At 38.1% G+C, this 8,956-nt stretch overlaps 1 long non-coding RNA gene across 1 annotated transcript; it reads left to right on the forward strand.

Moving 5' to 3' along the window:
- The first annotated feature begins 7,101 nt into the window (after positions 1-7,101).
- On the forward strand, positions 7,102-8,623 carry LOC120752412 (uncharacterized). The gene is made up of 3 exons (XR_005700698.1): positions 7,102-7,234; positions 7,631-7,775; positions 8,243-8,623. It is a non-coding gene; the product is annotated as an uncharacterized LOC120752412 (long non-coding RNA).
- Positions 8,624-8,956: the final 333 nt, after the last annotated feature.

Raw genomic sequence — 8,956 nt, forward strand, 5'->3', positions numbered from 1 at the left:
TATATGGTTTATGGAAGCCTTAAATTTACACTTCTTTCTAAAGCAATTTCTTTTAACATATCTTTTCTCACCCCAAAGATATGGAGACTTCGTGTTGTTTAATGTCCTCTGCAGTGAATGAGGGAATGAAATGCATGGTACGTTAAATGAAATAAAATATGAATTCAATAACCTCCTTCTTTCAAAAGAGAAAATGATTCTTTAGTATTCCATTTTATTCCTCTTTGTTGGTCTTAGTAACTTGGGCTTATTATCTTTAGCTAGTACCTTTAAATTACCTCTTCTGTTAACTTCCTGACTTCTGATTTTTACTTTGTCCATTTTCCTTTGCATTATAACCTGGTTGATCAATTAGATTGGAAGGTTTGCAACAGTTTCTTCGGCCTTTTTATGAACCACAGAGAGTGCCATTTCCAATTCTGCTAGTAATAAAGAGGCAATGCAGAGTGTTATAAAAATATACAAAAATGCAAAAAAAGTTGTTTTAAAACTTATGAGTGTTTGACAGGAATTTTGCATAAGAGCTAGCTGACATACCCTTAAATAAAAACATGAACTGAGGATACAGGATATTTGTGGGTGAGGATATACACTTGGGAGCTGGGAGGACCCTCTCAAGAGACTGCCTTCTGACATTTACCTTCTTGATAAGCTGTATAAACACATAGATGACAACTTACTGTGGCCTATGCACCAGTGGTGTTTCCCAAGCAACTGGTTGATCTCCAGAGTTTATTTCCACCAGCTGGAGTAACACACAGACAGCTGCACATATGTTAAATACTTTCCTCAAATTACTTTTCCATGTGAGCCACTACTGCAATAGTCACAGGGATGTTACTCACTCATTAATGGGAAGGGAGCTTGCCCACAAAATGCCGAGTAGGTGGAAAGGCAGCTTGCAAAGCTGCATCTGTTGAGTTCTTCCACTATGAAAGCATTTGAAAACATCTCAGCTATGGATTTTAATATGTGCCATAATTATCAAAGAAACTGAGAGGAGAAAGTTTTTCCTAAAGCATGAGCAAAGGAGTGAGCAGAATGAGGGTTAATCTTTTTTTTTTTCCTCAATTTATGATGAATTAGAGCAGAAAATGCTGACTCTTGGTATTTGTGAGTAACTTTACTCATGTGGAAAGTGTTTGACTTCGGTGAGATGACTCTCTGTTACTTGTTTTCCTCTTGTCCCTCCCATCTACTCTCAGTGTTCAGACACTATTTCAGCAGCAGTTGTTTGATAGAAGAGATCAGAACCAGACCTAAAGCATCCATTTTTTATGGCTGAGGGCTTTATGGCTAATGAATTTCTCATTGTTTTTCAACAGCATACTTTGTGACGGACCTTTGCTTTTTTTCCAAAATATTTTTAGCTGGGAAAAAAGAAGATGACAAATTAAATATCCAAAAAAAAAATATTTCCTATTCTTTACTAAAAAAAGAAATTGAGATTTCCAGGGAATGGCATCATGTTCCTCTCAGGAGTAAATTTCTATGCGTTGTGAGTAAAAGCAGGAGAATTTTACTATATATCAATAAGCTGATAACATGCAAAGTACATAAATATCTGTATTCATGCATAGATCCTGATTCACTGCTCTGACCAGAAGGATTAGTTATACAGTATAAATGACAGTATACAGTACAGATGAAAGCTACAGGCACAATATAAATTAGTTATTGTATAGACTCACATATATTCTTTTCTCTTCTGGCAGTCCCATGGGAGTCAGTGTTAAGAAAAACTGTAGCTAAGTGTTTATACCATTCTAAACTTAACATCCTTACGGCTTTCATGAATACCAAATGAGCTTAATAGCAGTGGAAGCAGGACGCTGTTAGATTCTTGTTTTGCTGGTGCACCTGCTGACAAAGGACTCTTGCTACCTCATCCATGTGCAGTTGTATGCTCTATGTCAATCTCACCAAAATCTTGGTCCATGTAAATTGTTTATAAAAAGGCTTAGAAGGTATAGTTGGTACACCTGATACATGGAATCCTCACCTAATAAGAAGCTGCAAAACTGTATCTATGATAAGGATGCTTAGGTTCTAAGTGTGCAAACTTGTCATGATGGAGATAAGGACAATCATGAATTGTCCTAGATTCAGGATGAAAGAAAGGCTGTTGAATGAAAACATCTACTACTGTTGAACTTGCAACAAAGACTTGGTGCAATCCAAATATGGAAGTAGCATGGTAGAGATGAGTGGAAACACAGAGGTGAGCATGTGCTCCAAGGCCATTCTGGGGGATGCCATTGACCTTGACACAGGCAGGCCGGACTTCAGCTCTTGCTCTGATTGTCCCTGTTCAAACTGTGTTAGGACCACGTTTGTGCAGTAGACTGACTGATTTTTTGGCACAGAACCAAGCCTCTGATCACTCCTTCAAACAAGCCTGGTGCTAAGACTTCTTCCCTGTATCCCTGCTGGCACTGAGGTTCTTGAAATCTTGACACTTATTTATTGAACTCAAAGATGTCTCAGATAACAGCAGCAGAAACAACACTGTCTGTATTGATCAGTGGCCTCAGGGAACACTAATGAACCCACATGACACCCTGCTGTGTCTTTTCCGGAGATTTAGTCTTGAAGATACATTTTCTCAAAAAAGTCTGAAGAGCTCCAATAACTACAGAGGCTCTTTCTTCTGATTTAGAGGATGCTGGATTATATCCAGGGGGAAAAGTTTTCAGCTTTTTTTTTTTTTTTTTTTTTTCTTTTCCTTCTTCTTCTTGAGATGCAATTGCTCTGGTACTTTAAGTGTATTCACTTAATTGAACATTCATGTGCTTTATACCACGAATATCAGTAGTTCTTTCATGAGTATAAGTTAAAGGACAGGTGATCTGAAATACTCTAATAGTACGCTGTGTTCCTAGTGACTTAAATATCTGATGTCTTAGTGATAAAAATATGTAAACACATAAAGGAATAAATAATTAAGAAATATAAAAGAAAACATTTAAAGATTATGTTGGTGAAGGAGGCAAATTGTATGAGAAAAAGAACTTTGAAAAGAGTGATCTGCTCTCTAGATAATGATGAGTACATACGACATGGAGGAAGATGTAATTTAAGTATTTTCATGCACCTTTTACCTTTGCACTCAGTTTCTATTTTTCTTCTTTTTCATGGAATACTTCTCTGAAAACTTGAGCAATCTGTTCTGAGAAATTTATTACAAAGTGGCCATCAGACAGTCCTCTTTAGCCACTGTGACAGGCACCTTGAGAAGCTGGCTCACTGGTACAGTGGTACTGGTACAGAAGTGTACCAACTGGTACACTTCTCAGAGGTACAGGAGAAGATTTGGGGCATCCTTATTATTGGGTGTTGTTTCATATCTAAAAGGAAGAATGATTTGCAAACACTTAAGCTTCTGAGAAAAACTGAGTCCTTGCCATATTTTCTTCTTCCTAATATTTTTATAGTGGCCATATATCCTTGTTTCATTGGCATCTAAATATGTAAATTTTCCTTCATATATGAAAAAAAAAATATTTTTTTTTCTATTTAATTTTAAGTTCTGTGCAGGACTCCAGAGATCAAAAATTTTCAATATGTGTTTTATTATGGAAATGGAAAGGGAAGGTTTACAAGTGGTTTTGAGAAAGACCATGTAAAGAATCTGTGCTACCTCCTGAATGATATGTATGCGTTTTTATCTCTTTTTTTAATAAGGCAGGAAATCTTGAACACTGGCCAGGTGTGCCAGGGCACTGACAAGGGGCTGTTGCAGGACAGCAGAGTGTTTGCTGTGCGTGCCCAGGGAGGCAGGCAGCCTGGCAGCCCACGCAGCAGCAGGGAGCCAGCCTGGGGAGCCAGGCAAGCTGCCAGAACCTGACCAGGAGACTGGAAGGCTGGTGAGAAAAGACACAAAATTACTCGATTCCCTGTCAAAGGTTTGGATGGAATCAACAGGTTCCAGTGAAATGTTTTGATTCTATTTAATCAGAATTAATTAGAATGACTCTTACTGGCAAATTTCTGACTGACCAATAACCTCAGCTTCATTGCAGTGATGCGTCCTGCAAAATATATACAATTTAGTCCTAGAAGTGCTTGACCATATGCTTTAATCCAATGCCAACTCAACAGAAATAGTTTAAAGAGAAAGCTATCCAAATCAGAGATTATTTGGTACACCAGCAGTCACCCTCATTTCCCATTTTACAAGTTAACAAGTCAGAGATAGCCAAGTTCGTTATCTTCTTTTAACTAATGGTCAATTAAAAAAAAAAAAAAAACAAAAAAAAAAAACAACCAAACAAAAAAACCCCACAAACCCCACAACTTTAAAAGTTGCAGGTTGTTTCTAGAAACTTCTTTACATCTGAGAATTACAATCTGATGTTACAGCCAGCTGTCTACAAAGGGGAAACATCCTACTCCTCTCAGTAACTGCAGCTCTTCAACATACCCTGTATGGTATTCACATCTGTTGTGCCTCATGTCTCAGGTCAGCGAGCTGATGCAGAGTCCATTTGTTTGGTTTGGTAGTGCAATTTCAGCCAGATGGGCCACTTCATCCCACAGTCCCCACCTGTGCATCAGGAGGGTGGGAAAGAGCCCATGGACTAATAGGCCAGGTCCCTGTAAGGCAGCCAGTCACTAACACACGTGTGCAGCACGCCCCCAGCCCTGCATGCACGTACAGTTACTTCTGAAACTACACTGCCACTGTCCACAAAAATAAAATGGTCTTCCACAAAATAATTACCGCTTGTACAATTTTAAGTGTTGGCAGCGTCTTTTGAGTTTAATCTCTTGCAGTGCAGTGGCTCATAACCAATGGCTATGACTGCAGCTCAGATGAATATTTATTATTAATACTACATTTACTATCCCACTAAATTCTTTGAGACAATGGACCGTTAAGTAGTATGAGGCTGACTGAAGTGCCTCCACCATTTAGGGGCTAGGAACTAAACGGCATTATATAATTTGAGTCAATTTCTGCCCAGGATTCCAGGGAGTGAACTCATCAGGATTACTCATTGTTAAAGGAGTGCCTCAGGGTTTAGTACTTTGACTTTATTATTTTTTCCTTTAGCTATTCAAAACCTTGGTTGGTTTGTAGGAAATGTTAATTATCTTTTCTGTGCTGATGTCCCCCTGCTGTTTTATAAGCAGAGCTTTGCTTGTGCAACTTCAAAAAAAATCTTCAAACTCAATATTACCAAGTTTGAATATTATCTAATTAACCTCCCAGTCTGTCATGCCTTGTTGGTTATCATGAAATAATCACAGCCCCTCAGGTGTTGAAGCTCTAGATGCAGCTAAGTGCCTCTAATTCCCTAAGGGGGTGATTAGCTCATGATAACAATGCTCCCTTGAGTTGTTTTATTGCTTTTATAAAAAGACTTTATTGTGGGGGAAATGTTTATTTTTATGCAGGAGGAAGATGGAGCTGACAGTTGAGGCTGGTGAGTGACTGCAGCTGTTACTCCTGAGCCATGGTGCAAACCTTGATATATTTGCTTATTTCTGATACTCCTTGGACAATCACAATATGCTGGCTGGTAATTAAGCTCCTGCTGAACTCACAGTGTGAAGACAGAGAATAGATGCTTCTGGTTCTGCCAGAGGTGAGCAGTTAAAACCAAACAAGACATAGCAAAACAAGAAGTCCCTTCTAATGCAGGGCTCATAACCTCCAGAGTCTGGAATATTTCGATGCCCTAGTGTAAATAAGGCTCTCTCTAGACTCCAGGACGGTGTGGATGGATGTAGATGAGAGATCTCTGAAGTTAGGTTTTAGAAGATGTGGTTTATTTTAAAGAGTGTGGGGCCTTGCTTGGAGTTGCCAGGCGCAGCTCGTGGCAAGGCCTAGGGACTGGAGGAAGGGAGAGGTAGGGAGAAGAAGTTCCAAGAGGAGGGTCCCTGGGAAGATGTCACAAGAGAGTGATCTGATCTCTCAGCCCCCTTATCAGGGGGCTTCAGGGTGCGCTGGGACAGGACTTGGGCTGATGGGGTTACAGATACCTGATACTTCAGGGGAGGGGTACAGGTGTGGGATGAACCATACATTGGGGGTGAGACAGGACATTCCATTTGACCTCTGGGTCTGGCTGCAGGTAAGGGGCACTGTTTAATTAAGGGAGGATTACCTTCAGCTGGCCATATAATTGTTTTCCAGACATTCAGTAACTAGGACATCTCAGACATTGAAACTTGCTTTCAATTCTATCTCACTTATAGGTTTCATATTCTCAAAATCTAAGCAGTCATATTTGTAAGGCTTTCCAGTTTCATCCTCCCCAACACCCTAGAAGTTGCTGGATTGATTTCTGTGTATTGATTCCCAATGAAAAAATAATCTCTGTAAAAGTACGGAAAATGGAAAATTCATGTCAGTAAATTAATAACCTTTCATTTCTTTCAAAATCATGACATCATAATTTCTAAGCATAAAACCCCAATATCAGTCAATAGGTTAATTGTAGGTCTCTGACCATTGACAGCTAAAGTTATACAGACTATCCTTCCCCTGCTGCCTTCAAATCTTTTCTCTTTTCCCACAACAGGTATGCTCCAGAACATTGCTCTTACAGCACCTCACTGTACAGAGCTGTGTAAGAAGTGTTGTATCTTCCTGCCAAGCTGTCCAGATCCTTTTCATGTAAACAAAAGTCCTCTAGTCCAAAGATATATGTATTTGAGACTTGCCAACTGATATCTAAGTGGTTGTTTTCTACAGAATTATAATGCTTCATTGCAGAATTGGTTCATTACAGATGAAAGGAGGAAAAGAATGCTTAATTGACTAAAGAAGAGAGGGGGAAAAAAAAAAAAAAAAAAGTGGCTTTTTTCTTGTTTAGAATAACCACAAAGAAAAATAAGCCAATTTGCAAAACAAGCATACTCTTAAGAGCTACTTGCTATAGCTAATAATATAAAACTTCTTCAAGGAGAGTAATGTGAGCAGAATGTCTCATTCTGGGCACCACTGTAATGTTTTTTATATTTAGAGCTAATTTTTTTTTCCTGTTTTTAATACAAACAGTTCTTGTGAGAATTTCTAAACCTTAAGTTATTAGCATACACATTCATCACTGGCATATGCTCTCAGCTTCATCTTGTATTTTTGTTTCAGATCTTCCTTTGTCCTTGTGTTGCTGTGATAGATAAATTATATTTTCCTTCTCACTCAAAAATTACCTTTTGTAAAAAACCAGCCAGTTTACTGCATTTAATGGTTTATGAAAGGTTCAACAAATAGAGGGATCAGGTCTGTATTTATTCTGAATCATTTGGTCATAGTATCTCGATACTCATTTGTTAACAACTTTGTATCCATCAGATAAAGGTTCACAGAAACATAGAATGGTTAAGATTGGAAGGAACCTTAAAAATAGTTTACCTCCAACTACCCTGCCATGGATAGGGGTGCCACCCAGGATATATGCAGGAACCATCAAAATTTACTTTTTAGATATCAGTACAAGCCTTGGGGTTGGGGGCCATGAGATACAGCAACTTTTAGCAACTTCATTTCACATGTGGCTTTACATATTTACATACAATTTTGTATCTGTATATCCCAAATTACCGAATTCTTAAATTCTAAGAAAACTTTCCTGCTAACCTTAAATGTAAAGATAATCCTCAATATTTGTCTTTCTAGAGATGAATATTTTGAAAACTCAGTGCTGTCTTTGCTGTCAACATGTAACGTGCAAGGGAAAACAAGCATGTAAGGATGACTACCTTCCCAGCAAACTGCAATGGAATTATGTACATATGCAAAGGCAGGAAGGCTCACATGACAGGTAAAATCTCACTATACTTGTCCAAAAAGTCCATAATCACAGGACTGGAATAAGAAAATCAGCTGTGTGATTCAATAACCCTTTTTTTCTTTCTAAATTTACCTCGGATTTGTTATCAATGTTTGTCAAAAAAAATGATTACTTTAATGATTGCTACATATTTTAATTTTTTCCATGACATCTTTTTACTGGTAACTGCTTCCTACTAGTATGTGAGCAGCATATTCACGGTCTCAAGAAAAAAGAAAAATGGATAAAAGATGGTTCATCTTAACAAAAATTCTTTTTTGTGTGAATAAGACCAGTCTATCCAATCTGACCAGTTGTATGACTGCGGTTTTGATGATATTCAGACAAGGGTATATCATAAGTACCGGATCAAAGTGTTGAAATATCTGGGAGTATTAGTGAGAAAGGAGACTGTGAAGGAACTCACACATCGTCCATACGCACATTTTGTTTCCTAGGTAACAGCTCCCGGTGATAACAGTCACACATCCAGAGCTGTGCGTGGAAGCCATTTGCTGTGTACAACTTTGGCTGGTCGATAGCACTGCCCGGTTTGGAGCACCATGTTTTGGCATAACATCTCTTAACTACGAAAGAAGCAAGCACATATAACACTGCCTTTGCTGAACACTTGTAAAGCTTACTGTGGGTGATAATTGTGGAAAAAAACCCTATTTCAGTCACAATGAAATTGAAAAATTTGGAGGTACTTTGGTCATTAGGCTGTTCTGGAGGTAATATTCTAGGTGCTTCTCACTATCTGTCGATGAGACTTGATGACAACAGAGGCTCTCCCACCTGAAAAAGAGAAGGAACTGTCCAGTAGATCTTTCTGGATAGATCTACCCTTCTATTTAGTAGTCTATAAATACATCCTGTGTAATCAAAGCAAGAGCTTTGTGTCAGCAATTTAACTCTTGAGTTCTAATTTTTCCTAAAAGAAGTAATGAAATGTTTATTTAAACAGAAAGAAGTATAGTATCATAAAAATAATTAAAGAATGTGCAGGTCTAATGAATTGTGATGTATAGTTTTATTCCACTTTACAATGAACTTCTCACAGCAATTTAAGGTTTCTTTATAGACTGGTTTTTTCCTAGCTATGCAATATGTTATTTTATTTGCCCTATTGTCAATCAGAATTACGTATTTCATTTAATAATTGCTACCTT

The sequence above is a fragment of the Hirundo rustica genome, chromosome 4, assembly GCF_015227805.2.
Source record: "Hirundo rustica isolate bHirRus1 chromosome 4, bHirRus1.pri.v3, whole genome shotgun sequence".
NCBI lineage: Eukaryota > Metazoa > Chordata > Aves > Passeriformes > Hirundinidae > Hirundo > Hirundo rustica.